Raw genomic sequence first — 16,353 nt, 5'->3', positions numbered from 1 at the left:
CTCTCTGCTTTTTAAAAAATTCCATAATAAAAAAGTTTTAAAAATAAAAATAAATCCAAGTGACTATAACAAGATGCAAAGGACTGAGACAAGCAGAAGAGTTACTTCCCTCACAAAGGAAAGCCTACCCGGACTGCCCGCGGGAAGTGGGGGGTGGCATGGGCTCGTCCCCACCCTCCAGCCATGACCCATCCCGATAGGAAGGAAACAAGCAAGATGTGGGCGTCCCTCTTCCAGGACTCCGGATCCCGGCATTCTCCTCCTCGCTTGCCTATCCCTAGCTCAGAGTCTGGTCACTTTACCTCCCCGGGGGCAGTTCCACTCTTCCTAAAACGGCTGCACAGTCAGGAGCGGTGTGCGAGCATGGGAAGGAGGTAGGTGGGCGTGCGTCCAGAGTTGTACAGGTGAGGCAGACTCTGGCATTTTCCCGAGATTGCTCGGGGGACCGGGGGTGGACGGAGCGGATCGTGATGAGGAAGAAGAGAGGAACACACACGCGTCTCCCTTCCTCCTTCCCTTCCTCTTCCTCTCACCCCGCCCCCCTAGGGGCGGTACCCTGGTCCCTTGGGGAAGGTTTTCGGGCTGAGGACCCGGGAGGACAGCGCCCTGGAGTGTGGAGGGCCGGGGGAGGTGGGTTGGGTCTGGGCCTCGGCAGCCGGGTGGCCTGCGCCGCAGCAGCCCCTCCCCCACGCCCCTCCCCCTCCTCTCCCTCCTCCTCGTCTCTCCATCCCCGCCCCCCCTCCTCCCGATCTCCGGCAGTCGCGGCTGGAGGAGCAGCCAGCGGCGCTGCGGCCGCGTAGCTTTTGTCTTCGGGCCGCGGGGCGGCGGGGCCCAGCTCAGGCGTAAGTGACTGGCGGCCGGGCCGCGGGGGGGCTCGGCGGGCAGCCGCCCGAAGATCGGGGCGCACCCTGCGGGGGATGCTGAGCTCCGAGTCGCCCCGTGGCGCACGGCCCAGAAGGGGGATTCGGCGGGCGAGGAGTTGCGGGGCTAGGGGGCGAGGCGGTGCAGGCTCGTGGGCGCAGGGCGCGCGGAGGGTCCACCGCAGAGAGGGGCCACTGCCGAGTGGGCGCGAGCGGCGGAGGGGCGCTGGGAGCGCGGGGCTGCGGGGCGCGGGCAGGGGTGCGGGCTCACGGGGCGCCGCAGCCTTGTGCCCGCGGTCGTGCGGCTTGGGTGCAAATCCTGCCGGCTCTGTTTCTCCGGGCAGAGGCCACGCGGGGACGGAGGAGGCAGAGAGGACAGGCAGTGATGGAGAAACGGGAGAGGAGCTGGCCGTCGTCACCATCATCACCACCGTCACCACCATCACCATCACTGACCGTCGGCCATCCCGGCTCCCCCGACCTCCCCTCCTCTCTCATTTCCCTGTGCCACGCCAACTTTATCAGATTATTTCATTTTCACTGGTAACACTTTGAAAAAGCGACAGTCCCTCACATTAAGAATATCTGCTGTGGGACATCGTTGGGTTGTCGGTTACCTCAGTTTTCACATCAGAGAAAGGGGCACAGTGATTCTTCATTGCTCATAAGCAGACTGAGATGGCTGGGATGCTTTCAGTTTGGCTAATCCTGGTACTGAAAGGGTTTTATATATTTTTAAATTTATTTTCTCTTAATTGGTCATGATGATGATGTTGATGATGATGATAATGATGATACAGTAATGTCTTCATTAAGTTAGCTAATCAGGAGTTTTACAATTTTCTCTCTTTTGATTTTAGAGTGTTAAAATACTAGTACCAAATAGAGACATTAGGAACATGAAACTTTGACTAAAATACTGCTTTTCTTGACAAATAAAAGCAGCAAAATATGTACTTTTATAGAAAAATCACCTGAGGACTGGAAGTAATGACTGTCCTTTGAAATGTAGTAAGTGCCCTGTTAGTGGTTAGTGGCTCTAGAGCTCATTATTTTGGGTGCATATAGTGTCCCCAGGGTGTTTGTCACCTGACCTGAGGATGGTTTTAATTGCTGTGTTTCAAAAGTGCCATTTACCTTATCCCAGGGAGTAGTCAGAACATAGTTCAACAGAGCCGGATGGACTAACTGGAAGCCCAGAATGAGAGAGAACAGGAACCTTCTCCTTATGAAAAGTTAAAGTACAGAAAACAAGCTCCCAAGCCCTCTGCCCCTGTGCCTACTGGTTAAAAAAGGAAACTTGAACTTCTGTGTTGCGTGTTCTAATCTAAGAAATACAACTAGACAATCCTACATTTCTTGACATGCTTGGAAAAATTTCTTCCTCCAAAAGGATTGCAGGACTCCTTTTTAATAGTGAAGGAGTCCCCCATATGGTATGGGTCATCCTTTGTCCAATTACTACAATTCAAGAAGGAGAAAAGTAATATTAACTGTAATGTGGACCTAGCTGCACAGCAGTTGTCATCAGTAGTTTAAGATATCTCAAACATTGAACTGTAACTGCATCATGAGCTCAAACCTCTCTATGTTGTGAAATGGGAGTTTTAAATACACCTCGTACATGTATAGAGAATGACTTGGAAATAATTTATTTCCCTCAAGATTTTTCAGGGCTTCAAATTTAACTAAAGCAGAGTCAATCTAAAACAATCTCATTTTCAGAACAAAGACTTAAAGAATTATTCACCATGTTTGTAATTCTGGATCCTTGAGAAATATCTAGCATCTTAAGGAACTTTGACGGCTTTGGTTGTTACCGAATTCTATTGTTATATCTCCCATGAATTGTTTTAGCCCATATGAATACTTATATCCCCATATGAATTGTACTGTAATTTAAAAATAATGCATTTCTTTTTATTGAGGAATGATTACATACAAAAGATTCACAGCTCTTCAGTGTATAGCTTGGTGAATTTGAAGCCCTATCTAACATCCTCTAATATTGTATAACAAGATATGCAATATTTCCATCATCCCCGAGTGTCCCCTCAGGCCCCTTTCTAGACATAACCACCACTCTGAGTGCTGTCAACCAGAAAAATAATTTCTTCTAAAATATTTAAAATATAATTTCTTTCAGATTTCCCCCCCACCAAATCTGGTTGGCCTATTTCTTTAGCACATATAACAAAGTCCAGGCACTGGGCCCAGCACTGTGTAGACATGAGCCTTCCCCTGGAGAGGCAAATTAGGCAGATAATTAAACAAAATGGGTAATACCACATGTGCAGATGCAGAGGGTTTGGGGAATTCAAGGCAGGCTCTATCCCAAACTTGGGGGGTGTTTTTTTTGAGGGGACAAGGGAAGGTTTCTTGGAGGATGTGAATTTTTAAGTTGGGAACTGAAAAATGAGTAGAAGGTATTTAGCTAAAACATGTAGTAAGAAAAAAAGTATTTCAGGTGGAAGCACCATCATGAGTCATGGCTCAGAAATAAGAGCATGAGGGTTCGAGGAATAAAATTAACTCTAGGTAATTGGAGTAGAGGGCTGTGGAGAAGAGTGAAATACAGCTGGAGAGATAGTAGGGACCCAAACAGAAAGGCTAAGGCCATGGGCTTTGCTCTAAGGTCAAGGAGAACCTGTGGACAGCCTTCGATGGTGGGTGTGGCAGGATGAGATCTGATTTCTCAGCTGACTACTGTGTGGTGGGGAGACTGGCTGGGAGGCTGCCATGCATCCAGCTGAGAGGCTGAGGTGGCAATGGGGGAAATGGATGGACTTAAGAAAGATTTGGACGGTAAAATCAACACAACTTGGTGTTTGACAGGCGAGGATTCAAGGATGACCCTGAGATTTCTTAGATTTTACAAAATGGGTGGATGACAGGTACCATTGGAAATATGGGGGAAGAATCTAGTTTATATAATATCCTTCTTTGATATATTCCTTTCCAAATACACTTAATTTCAGTGCCAGTTAGGCTGTAACATTTAGGTAGAAATATCTACTAGAAATTTGTAACAAATATTTATCGAGCACATTCTGCCGTGTTTCCCCCAAAATATGACCTAGCCAGACAATCAGCTCTAATGCATCTTTTGGAGCAAAAATTAATATAAGACCCGGTCTTATACTATATTATATTATATAGAACCTGGTCTTATAGAAAAATAAGATCGAGTCTTATATTAATTTTTGCTTCAAAAGACGCATCAGAGCTGATTGTCTGGCTAGGTCTTATTTTTGGGGAAACATGGTATATGCCAGGCATGCTCTGATCCCTTGGGGTGCAACTGTGGACAAGGCAATGAACGGTGCCCTTCTGAGGTTCACATTTTATCAGGCTGGAGCTGCTGCCTGGGAGCTACCAGGTAGAAGTGTTGACAAAAGGCTTCAGAGTGAAGGAGGTTGCTCAGTAAGATATCAGGGAAAGGGCAGAAGACTAAGCTCAAACCCCGAGGAATATTAGGATATTAAAATGAAGAAAAGGAGAGATGGCCGGGGAAAGTAAGAGAAATGTGGTATTCAAAAGTCAAGGGAGTGGTTCCCAGTGTCACATGCAGCTAAGAAGTTATGTAAGATGAGGACAAGAGATGGTCTATTATTGGTGCTTCTCACAGTGGGGTCCCCAGATCACCATCAGCAGCAGTATCCCCAGGAATTGAGAAATTCCACCCCAGACCTACTGAATCTGCATCTGAAACAGTGGGACCAGCAGTCTTTTAAGAAGCCTTCTAGGTGATTCTGATGCAAACTAAAGTTGGAGAGTCCCTGCTCTATGGCATGAATTGATACAGAAGTCATTGGTGCCTGGAAAACTTGGTGAAAGTAATTTTACTGGGGGTACGTCCTGTTTGGGCACATTTTAAAAAATTTTAATTGGAAGTTACAGTTTTGTTTTATTTTTTATTTATTTTTTATTTATTTATTCAATAAATATTGAAAATATTTATTTCAAATATTTTATTTCTGCATGTTTGAGGTTTTTTTTCCTTTCTCTTATATACTGGTTGATAATAGATTCATATTTTGTTTCATATTGTTCTGTATGATTTTTGAAGTTTTGTTTTTCTCTACTTTGAAACACATTCCTTTTTGGGGTCTCAATATGTTAGGCCACCTGCATCATTGATAATTGGTTCATTGCCCTCAACCCTGAAATTGAGGAATTAAAATACCCAAACAGAGTGCAATCATGATGACAAGTGGATCTCAACTCTGAATGGCAGCCTTAGAAAACACCGAGATGCTTAAATTAGCTCTTCCAGAAAGTCCCAAGACACTATCAGGGATATAATTCTAACTATTTGAACTTATTACTCATGTGAAGTAATTGTAAGTGTACCCTTTTCATCTAAAGTAATCCAACAACATAACCATAATTATTGTACTTCTAATGTACTTATGAAGCAGAGGACTCTTATTAACCAGGTCTTTTTCTGATGCTTTTGTTGTCAGGCTCCCAAGTATTTTATTTCATTTGACAGGAGGAATGAGAGCATTTACTATGTTTTACTATCATCAGGGAAAATCTATGGTAGATTTTCAGATGAGAAGAAACTGATGCAAATATTACTCTTACTGCCATCTCTGTTAAAAATGAGTATTTTTCTTTTTATAAGAAGAAAAATTGGTAGGTAGTTCCAGTGACAAGCACAAAGAAAGAAGCACAAAGAAAGTTGTCAAATGTTGAGTGGATGGATGGATGGATGGATAAATGAATGGGTAGGTAGAAGAGTGATAGATAAAAAGGTAGCCTGAGAGAGTTGTTCTACCTAAAAAGGCAAAAGCATTCATTTTAAAAATACTGTTCCTCCTGAGGAGGTACAGTGAGGTGAGCTGAAGACTTAGAGGTTTTAGTGATGCTGCCCCTTTTTTCTAATGTGATCATGTACAAATCCTCTAACATCTCTGAGCCCCTTGCGTGAAAGGATGGTATCAGTTACCTACTGCCAGGTTTGTCGCCAGGACCAGAGAGTATAATGACCATGAATGTATTGTTAAAATTGTAAAGTGCGATAGGAATGTGAATAATTCCTACTATATGTGGTTAGATACTGGGTTGTAGTTTGATGTTGCTTTTAAATATGTTAGGACTGCACTTTTGTTCAGCAGCTTTTGGGACGTCCAAGTTATTCCTTGTGCCAGCCCACACCCGTTTTGCCAGGCTTCTTTACTCCTATCTGAATAAGGTGATGCAGTGATCTTTGATTTAATAAACCCACATGTGGCATGCATCATAGAAGCACATGTCGCCAGCGTGTCAAACCTGTGATTTATCGATTAAAATAAGAAAAAAACGCACAGAAATAAAGTTAACTTAAATTTGATATAAGGGGAAATATTGGATAAATTATGTCGTCGAGAAAACATCCAGCCTAAGAGAAAGCCTATTAGAGTTTATTTGAGCCAAACTGATGACAGTTACCGGGAAGCAAAATCTCAACGGATTGAGAAAAGGCTTCATAAAATGGCAGTTTACAGCATATTTTATACATAGAATCAAAGGAGGAGAGTTACATGAAATTCATTGGTGGTAGATTAAGGGATGGGAGAAAGCAAAGGGGGAAAATCTCTGGGATTGGATAAAAGTAAATTGGAGAGACAGGTACTTCTTTTATATAGGTGGGTACAGGATAGTTAATACTTCACTTTTTACAGCACAGAGATGGTAATCAGGGGACAAGAATAATAATGAGGGATTCTGTGGTTTCCTGCTGTAGTCCAGAAAAAGGGATTACTGGCATTCCAAGGATGTCATTTTAGGTGCAAATAGACAATAGACAGGCTCACTTATGGTGAAGATTTAGTTTATGAAGGAAGCTTTATGCTAAAGATGTGACTTCCTGCTATGGCCCACCTTAGTTATGAATTTTTTTAATGTTCACGCCATCTTATGTGATTATTTTCAGTTTTCTGAGCTTGTCAGATTTAGCCTGTGCCCCCTTTTCCATCCTCAATTACAACACAGGTGATATTTAGTTGTCTGTGGCAAAAATTGCGAAGGCAGCTGGCACACGAATGACTAACTTTAGGGCAACTCTAGCTTAATCTATGTGAGAGTGAGATGGATAAAGTAATCTGAAGTTACTGACTATTGAGACTATGTCGTGAGCTATTTTTCTTTCCAAGCCAAGGCAATCCAGTGGCACACAATGAAACATTTCTCCAGCCCCTCTGTTAGTGGTAACAAGCCTTTGAGATAGGCCAACTTATCTCTGTTGTTTACAAACTGCTTTCACCAACATTTCTCTGCACAGGGATTCTGTTTGATAATAGGTGTTGCAGTGCCACTTTTGCAGATAAGGAAGGAGAAAAAGCATTCCTCGCGGAGACCACAGATGGCCAATGCTCCGACTCAGGTGTTCTGAGGAGTCCATTTCTCTTTCCACCTGAGAACTCAGTAATGGCGCTCCCAGCAAAGTGTGTGTCAGAGCTCAGAGGTGTCAGCCTGTTCATCTTGTTTGCGTGTTGATTCCTTTGAAGAATCATCAAGTGGAATCAGAACAGGGCCAGTATGGCACATCATGAGCACAACTCCCAAAGGAAAGGGTGCTCCCTGCCTGTGCAATGGATCCTGGCATAAGTGTGGGAGCCTTCTATTCAAGTTCAAGTTGAATGCTTAAGACCTGGTGTGAGCTCTGGCTGTTCTAGCACACCCCATGAGTCTCTGGCCACATTTCTGGGCAGGGGCAGGCATCCAAAATGTAAAGACAGTGGGCTTTGTAGCAAAGCATTACTGGACACTTGCGATCTTGGGGATATAGTTTTTAGTCAATTCTTGTAAAACTGGTTCTTTGAGCCAGTGCACAAGAAGAAAATTGATGCCTTTATTCATAATGAATTTATTCATATATTTTACAAACATTTATGGAATACCTACTACATGCAAGAAGGCATAGAAATAATACGGTGTTTTTAAAATTATCTTTTTCTGTATCCACTTAACCTTTTACAAAAAAAGAACCGAGATGGAACTTGTCAAAAGTCAGGATTTTTGTTAGTGAAATTACATAGATTTCAGGTGTACAATTCTGTATTACATCATCTATAAATCCCATTGTGTGTTCACCACCCAGAGTCAGTTCTCCTTCCATTGTCACCCCAATAAATTTAAAAAAAATTTTTTAAAAAGTTATGCAACTAATTCCCTTTCACAGTAAAAAAAAAAAAAAGTCAGGATTTTTGAAATTGTAGTAATACTGATGAGAACATCCATTTGACTTTCATGTTAATTATTGGCCTCAGACGCTCCACTCGTCTCTGGGAACTCTGCTGAGAGCTTCATTCTTGATGTCATCAAAATCTTTGTGAAACGTGGCATTTGGATGATGACAAATTTGTTGTATATTTTCTGAGACAGACGGCTTTGTGTTTGCTAGTCAAAGTAGGTCACGACACTTCTGTAGAAGACTCTAAATCAGGGTGAGTGGGTCTAGGAAAGTCACAGAACTTAGAAACAGGCAACCTGAGTTTGGGAATAATCATGTTCTTGAGGGAGAAGAGTACATGTTTTAGAGTCATTCACGTCTGTGTTTGAGCCCTGATGAGGCCAATTAGCATGCTAGTTAATTGAGTGTGTCATTTTCCTTGCTGTGTCTCAGTCTCCTTATTTGTAAGGTGGAAGTTATAATAGACCCTTGTCAGGATACTGTAGGGATCAGCTAACATTTAAACTGAAGACTTCCCGGGCAACAGGCAGCATGCTAAACATTTCTCCTATGTTATTTCGCTTAATCCTAGCACCATTTTATAGACAAGGAAACTAAGTAAGTAAGTTAGTCAAGTGTCAGGAACAGAGCAGGCCTGCAGTACGTTTAACTCACATTACTAGTCTAGTCTTCTTTGTGCTTTGCTGACTGTGTGCCAGCTTCGCTGGGCTTCAGTTTCATCCAGAGCCAATGCACACAATGGTACCTGCCCCACCACTGAGCAGTTGACTTGTGGGGATGTTCAAATAAAACTTTGACTGAGAAAGCTCGTTGTGATGGGAAAGTGCTCTAGAGACACATGGCCATGGTATGTCATGGTGGGGCCACTGATGGCGCCCACCTCCCTCACTGGGCTGCGTGCCAGTGAGCTGGTCCTTTGGTGCTCCTAACCAGAAGGCAGAGGTGGGTCTACCCATGTTTATGTCCCTGCCATCTCAACATCCTCCTAATTCCATTTTGAAATCTGACATTGAGTGATTCTGTTAAGCAAGACATTTGAGACCCAGCTGCATTTCAAAGCTGAAGAGTTGGTATCAGAGCGAGAAAGAACATAAAAAACATTATCTTTGATGAGAAATTTGCTTCTTAGTGGTGTCTGTATCTCTCTGTGGATGTAATGGCATGGACCTTACTTCTTAGGGGATGTTTCCAATTGCATTGCTGCTTCCTGCCAAGTGACGACCTGTGACCACCAGTGACGGGCATTGCTCTTTCCAGAATGGTGCATGTTCCCATCATAGGCCCAGTAGGGTTGTCTACGTCCACCTCATTCAGGTTAGGCTTAGCAGCTAACAGTGGCAAGGGTGCAGGTTTCGTTGGGTGGTTGCTGGACAGAGAAGCAAGGAGGAAGATCCTCGGCCCCAGCCCCTAGATGTGGCTTTTCTGGGAGTGAGGAGCAGATGACAGAGTCATTGTGGATTAGTGGAAGAGATGAGCCTATCTTCTTGCCTCCAGTCGCATCTGGCCTCTCCCTTTTGAACAGGAAGGAGAACATAGAGGGAGGGCATGTGAATGACTTTGGCTGTGATTGTGTTTATGTTCAACACATTGAGGGGGAGGGGAACGGTGCACATTTGTGTCAACCTGAATGTGGTTACATGTCTGCAGGCTGGAGTCTGTTTCCTGGTTGGAATAATAAGCTGGACTTAGCTTATTTCTTTTGGAGCCTTTATTACAAGGCGCCTTTATTACAAAAAGCATCGACTCTGCCTGAGTTTTTTACATGTAGTGCAGGACTAAGAAATATAAACGTTCTTATGAGAATGTTCATTTGCCTGACGCTCTCAGTGTAACAACAGAAATAAAATCTAAGTGAAAATAAACAATTAGCCTTATCCATGGTAAGTGAAACAAAATCTTAATTTATGCACTCGCTAAATTTTCCTCTCTGCTACATCAAGGAACAAAATGGATGAAACAAAAAAATGTTTTTTGCTGATTGCCGTTGACATTCAATGGCCATGACTTTTGGAGTTCACAGGCAATGAAAGGACAGGCAATAGTATAATTCACAAACACATTGTTGTCTACCTCTGCAGGATTTGTTAACACAATTTACTTGCCATGTGGAAAGCTTTCTAGAATATTCTGTTTCTCAGAGACAACACGCGAGTAGTGAAGAGTATTAGGCAGGAGAACATAACTGTCGTGCAGGGCGGCCTGTGGGGGTCTCTGGTCCCGCTCCCCATATAAGAACACAGGATATGACTAGGCCAAAAAGGAACACCCATGGAGCCATAAGTAGGGGAGTCATACCACTGTAGTCTCACTGGAGGCTGGATTCTCATGACATGCAACTTGCTGTCCGCTTTTCTGCCAACCGACCAATGACTCTCCTTGATGCCGTTCTAGCTGCAATCCGCCGTGCTAACTGCAATCCGCCGTGCTAACTGCAATCCGTGCTTGCTAGCTCAGCCACCATCTTCCTGCTAGCCCCCATTTGCTGCTAGCTTAGCCACAGCAGTTATATTAGTGGCCAATGGCTCACTGGTTACAGCTGACGGCCAACTAGCCACAGCTGATGGCCATCCAATTATAGTTGATGGCCATTTACTACCTGAGCCAGCACCTTTCCACGTGAGGCCGAGAGCCTGGAAACTGCTCTCTGGGGCTCTGTCCCCACAAGAACCTAGATTTCAGTTCTGACTCCACCTTTGTTTAAGCATCTGACACTTGCTAGTCATTGAAGCCCTCTGAGTTTCAGTTTCCTCTTTTGTAGATGAGGGTGTAAGGGACACAATTGCCAGGATTCCTCCCAACTCTGCAATTAAGATTCCATCGTTTGGGATTAAGAATACCAATTGGCAGTTACAAAATAGTCATGAGGATGTAAAGTACAGAATAGGGAATATAGTCAATAAAATATTATAATAACCATGTATGATGCCAGGTGGGCACTAGACTTATGGGGGGTGTATCACTTTGTAAGTTATATAAATGTGTAACCATTGTGCTATACACCTGAAAATAATATAAAATAATATTGACTATCAATTGTAATTGAAAAACAAAAGATTCTATGGTTCTATTCCTACATGTGCCTTTTCCCATCTCTTTCTCTTACATCCTGAACTCAGCATCCATTAACTATATGCTGTTACCATAATTACCCAGTCATTGAACACCATATGATGGAGGATCAAATCACTACTATTTATGTGAAACTTTCATTATTTTAGAGGGAGGGCAGGAGAGACCTCTATGCATAAAGCCCTAATTACAGTAATATAGTACATTAGATTATAGCTCTCTTTTGCTCTATTTTATCAATGATCATAGCCCAGTAAATCCAAGCCAAGATTTTTATTTCCATGCTCATTGCCCAAATCCCACACATCCAACTCTCCCGATTGAGAAATAGTGGCCGGGGTTGTGACTCTCAATTTAGGAAGGATTAGTGAATGGGATGGTGGGGGCTGCCTCACACCACACAGCACTCATCAGTGAGAAACACTTTCTAGACCTCTGAGTCCTCAGCTCAGGGCCTGCTGACACTGCGCCTCAAACAGTAGGAGTGTGTCACCAGAAGGTGCCACCCTGTGCCGAGGGTGCAACATGGAAGGAAGCATCTTTCTAGAGTACACATTTTGCTTAAATGTTTTTTCAGAAGAAATATTAGCCAGATATGAAAACAAATTCCACTGTATCATGGACTAGAAGGCAAAACTTGCATAAATATTTGATATGAAATAGATCCGTAAAGGAAATTTCAAGCAAATAGAGGCTAATTGGGGGTATTTTCCACAGGCCTCACAAATGTTCTACTATTCAGGGCACTTTGGTGGAAAACATTGAAAATTATAATTGTTAACTTTCATTGAGTGCCATGAACTGTTCCAAGTATTTTTTAAAATACCACGTAACATCTAAATGTCACCAAATATTCTAATCACTATTCAAATGACCCCAATTGCCTCATCAACATCTTTTTAATTTGATTTCTTTGAGTCAAGATACAAATAAGACTCACACATTACATTTGTTTTTTTAATATATGTATATGTATATATGTGTGTGTATATAATGTATATAGAAGTTTAGTCGGGTAACCCAGCCGTGCCTTCTTTTATCACTTTTTAAATTTTTATTCCTATCACCTCATACCCCACCCCTTTGGCAACCATCATCTTCTCTATGTCTGTGGGTCTGTTTCTGGTTTTGTTTGTTTGTTTGTTTAATCATTTGTTTTGGCTTATTTTAGATTCCATGTATACATGAGATCATATTGTATTTATCTTTGTCTGTCTGACTTATTTCATTTAGCATAAGACCCCCTGGGTCCATCTGTGTTGTTGCCAATGGCAAGATTTCATTCTTTTTTTATTGCTGAATTTAATACACACACATGTACGCACATACATACTGGGGATGCCAAAAAAATGCATACACATTTTAAGAGATGTTATCTATGCTTAAGCAGTAGTTCGCCGTAATCAGAAGTGTCTGGACGCTGATGGTAACCACTCTGAGCACCTCTTGTAATTGCAGAAGTCAAATGTGACTTGTATTCATCTTTTGTTACGGATATATATTGAGCATTACAATTAATAGTTTTTTCCTTTCTTAAAATGTGGATAGGTGTGTGTACATTTCTCTTTCTCTCTCTCTCTCTCTCTCTCTGTCTCTCTCTATCTCTCTTTTAGATAGATATATATAGAGATACAGTTATGACATCTTCTTTAGCCATTCATCTATTAAATTTTTTTTTCTTTATTGGGGATCAGTGTGTTTTTCTAGGGCCCATCAGCTCCAAGTCGTTGTCCTTCAATCTAGTTGTAGACGGCGCAGCTCAGCTCCAAGTCCAGTAGCCGATTTCAATCTTAGTTGCAGGGGGCACAGCCCACCATCCCATGCAGGAATTGAACTGGCAACCTTGTTGTTGAGAGTTTGCACTCCAACCACCTGAGCCATCCGGCTGCCCTGGCAGCTCAGCGGCAGCTCATTGTCTTTAATTTAGTTGTGGAGGGCGCAGCTCACTGGTCTATGTGGGAATTGAACCGGTAACCCTGTTCTTAAGAGCTCGCACTCTAACCAACTGAGCCATCCAGCCGCCCTAGCCATTCATTTATTGACGGACACCTAGGTTGCTACTAGGTGGCTACTATAAACAATGCTGCAGTGAACATAAGGGTTCATATATCTTTTCAAATTAGCATTTTTGTTTTCTTCACATAAATACCCAGAAGTAGAATTGCAAGATCATATGGCCGCTCTATTTTTAATTTTTTGAGGAACCTCTGTGTTATTTTCCATAGTGGCAGCACCAGTTTACAATCCCACCAACAATGCTAACAGAGAACAGTGAGGGTTCTCTTTTCTTCACATCCCCTCCAGCACTTGTTATTTGTTGATTTATTGAAGATAGCCATTCTGACTGGTGTGAGGTGACATCTCCGGCTGGTTTTAAAATGCCTTTCCCTCATGACTAGTGATGTTGAAGGTGATGTCCATTGGCCATCTGTGTGTCCTCTGTGGAAAAAATGTCTATTCAGTTCCTCTGCCAATGTTTTAATTGGTTCTTTGTTTTTTTGGTGTTAAGTTGTATGAGTTCCTTATGTATTTTGGATATTAACCCCTTATCAGATGTATCATTTGCGAATACCTTCTCCCATTCAGTGGGTGGTCTTTTCATTTAGTTGATAATTTCTTTCACTGTGCAAAAAGTTTTAAATTGTGTTGTAGTCCCATTTGTTTATTTTTACCTTTGTTTCCCTTCCCTGAGGAGATATATCCAAAAAGATATCGCTAAGAATGATGTCAAAGAGTTTACTGCCTATGTTTTCTTCTAAGAGTTTTATGGTTTCAGATCTTACATTTAAGTCTTTAATCCATTGTGAGTTTATTGTTGTATATGGTGTAAGAAAGTGGTCCGATTTTATTTTTTTGCATGTATCTGTCCAGTTTTCCCAATACCACTTATTAAAGAGACTATATTTAGCCCATTGTATATCCTTACCTCCTTTTTCATAGATTAATTGACCACATAAACGATGAATTATTTCTGGGCTCTCTATTCTATTCCATTTATTTATATTAGGTTGGTGCAAAATAAATTTTGGTTTAAAAGGTTAAAAATAATTGCAAAAACCTCAATTACTTTTGCACCAACCTAATATATTTGTTTCTTATATATATATATATATATATATATATATATATATATATATATATATATATATATATCTGTTTTTATGCCAGTGTCATACTGTTTTGATTATTGTAGTAGCTTTATAGTATAGTATAGTTTGGTATTAAGAAGTGTGATAGCTCCCACTATCTTCTTTCTCAAGATTTCTTTGCTATTTGGGGTCTTTAGTGATTTCCTATAAATTTTAGGATTAGTTGCTGTAATTATGAAAAGAATGCCATTGGTGTTTTGCTAGGGATTGCATTGAATCTGTAAATTGCTTTAGGTAGTAAGGATATTTTAACAATATTAATCCTTCTAATGAATGGGCAAGGTATATCCTTACATTTATTTGAAGCTTCTTCAATTTTTCTTCAATGTCATTCATAGTTTTCGGAGTACATGTCTTTAACCTCTTTGGTGAAAATTATTCCTAAGTATTTTATGCTTTTTGATGCAATTGTAAATGGGATTGTTTTCTTAATATCTCCTTCTGATCATTTGTTATTGGTGTACAGAAATGCACATATTTCTTTGTATTGATTCTGTACCCTGAAGCTTTGCTGAATTCATTTATTAGCTCTAATGATTTTTGTGTGTGTGTGTGTGTGTGTGTGTGTGTGTGGAATCTTTAGGATTTTCTATATAGTATCATGTCATCTGCAAATAATGAGAATTTTACTTTTTTCTTTCCAATTTGGATGTCTTTTATTTCTATTTCTTGTCTGATCGCTGTGGCGAAGACTTCCAATACTGTGTTGAATAGAAATAGTGATAGTGGGCATCCATGTGTGTTCCTAATCTTAGAGGAAAAGTTTTCAGCTTTTCACTAGTTTACTGTGTGTTTGTTACATATAGTCTTTATTCTGTTGAGATATGTTCCTTCTATACCCACTTAGTTGAGTGTTTTTATTATAAAAGGATATTGAATTTTGTTAAATGCTTTTTCTTGATCTATTGAGATGATCATATGGTTTGTGTCTTTTATTTTGTTATGTGATGTTACGTTGATTTATTTATGAATGTTGAACCATCCTTGCATCCCTGGGGTGAATCCTACTTGGTCATGGTGTATAATCCTTTTATTGTATTGTGGAATCCAGTTTGCTAATATTTTCTTAAGAATATTTGTATCTATGTCCATCAAGGATATTGGCATATATATGTGTATATATATGAATGACATCAGACAATTAAGTTCACGAACTGATCCTAGAAAAAGTGCTACATACCTCATTGCTGAATATCACTACTAATTTACCTTTGAAGTGTTCCCCTTGGGAAGCTATGCACCAACGCCAGCACCTAGTCCACCCTTCAAAGCAATTTTGGAACTCTTTTTCTGGAATGGCCATCAGAGCCGTCGTCATATTACGCTTGATGTCCTGAATGTCATCAAAATGTCTTCCTTTCAATATTTTTTTTTTCAATATTTTCTTTATCTTTGAGTAAAGAAAGAAGTCGCTGGGGGGCCAGATCAGGTGAGTAAGGAAGGTGGGGTTTTTTTTGGTGAAGAAAAGTTCAGGTCGTCTAACTTTTTCATGCAGCCTTTTCAGCACTTCCAAATTGTAAACTTGGTTAACTGTCTCGTTGGTACAAATTTATAATGAATAATCCCTCTGACATCAAAAAATAGTTAGCGACATTGTTGGAACATGTGTATGAACTTGTCAGACCTCACATGCCGCCCGCACGCGTATTTTTTTTTTTTTGTAAGGTTTTTGTCTGGTTTTGGTATCAGAGTAATGCTTGCTTTGTAGAATGAAACTGGAAGCATTCCTTCCTCTTCAATTTTTTGAAATAGTTTAAGAAGGATAAGTAGTAATTCTACTTTGAATGTTTAGTGGAATTCAGCTGTCAGGTCGTCTGGCCCTGGATTTTTATTTTGGGGGAGTTTTTTGATTACTGCCTCAAATTTCATTGCTAGCAATAGTCAGTTTAAATTTTGTATTTCTACCTGGTTTAGTCTTGGAAGTTTCTATACTTCTACAAATTTATCCATTTATTCTAGGTTGTTGCATTTGTTGGCATATAATTATTTGTAGTATCTTTTAATGATTTTTTTGTGTGTGTTTCTGTGGTGTAGTTTATAACTTCTCTTTTATTTATGATTTTATTTTATTGGACTCTTTTATCTTGTTGAGTTT

At 40.9% G+C, this 16,353-nt stretch overlaps 1 protein-coding gene across 2 annotated transcripts in view; it reads left to right on the top strand.

Moving 5' to 3' along the window:
• Positions 1-249: 249 nt before the first annotated feature.
• The window catches only part of GPR45 (G protein-coupled receptor 45), a 90,760-nt gene continuing 74,656 nt past the window's right edge, over positions 250-16,353 (top strand). Inside the window, exon 1 of one of the 2 annotated variants that reach the window (XM_081068665.1) lies at positions 250-374. The gene's annotated coding sequence lies outside the window, so the exon portion shown is untranslated. Of the gene's footprint in view, positions 375-682; positions 843-16,353 lie in introns of those variants that run through there. The other variant, XM_081068664.1, reaches the window with a different exon arrangement.

The sequence above is a fragment of the Rhinolophus hipposideros genome (assembly GCF_964194185.1).
Source record: "Rhinolophus hipposideros genome assembly, chromosome: 12".
Taxonomy (NCBI): domain Eukaryota; kingdom Metazoa; phylum Chordata; class Mammalia; order Chiroptera; family Rhinolophidae; genus Rhinolophus; species Rhinolophus hipposideros.
This window is presented reverse-complemented; position numbering and strand designations above follow the sequence as displayed.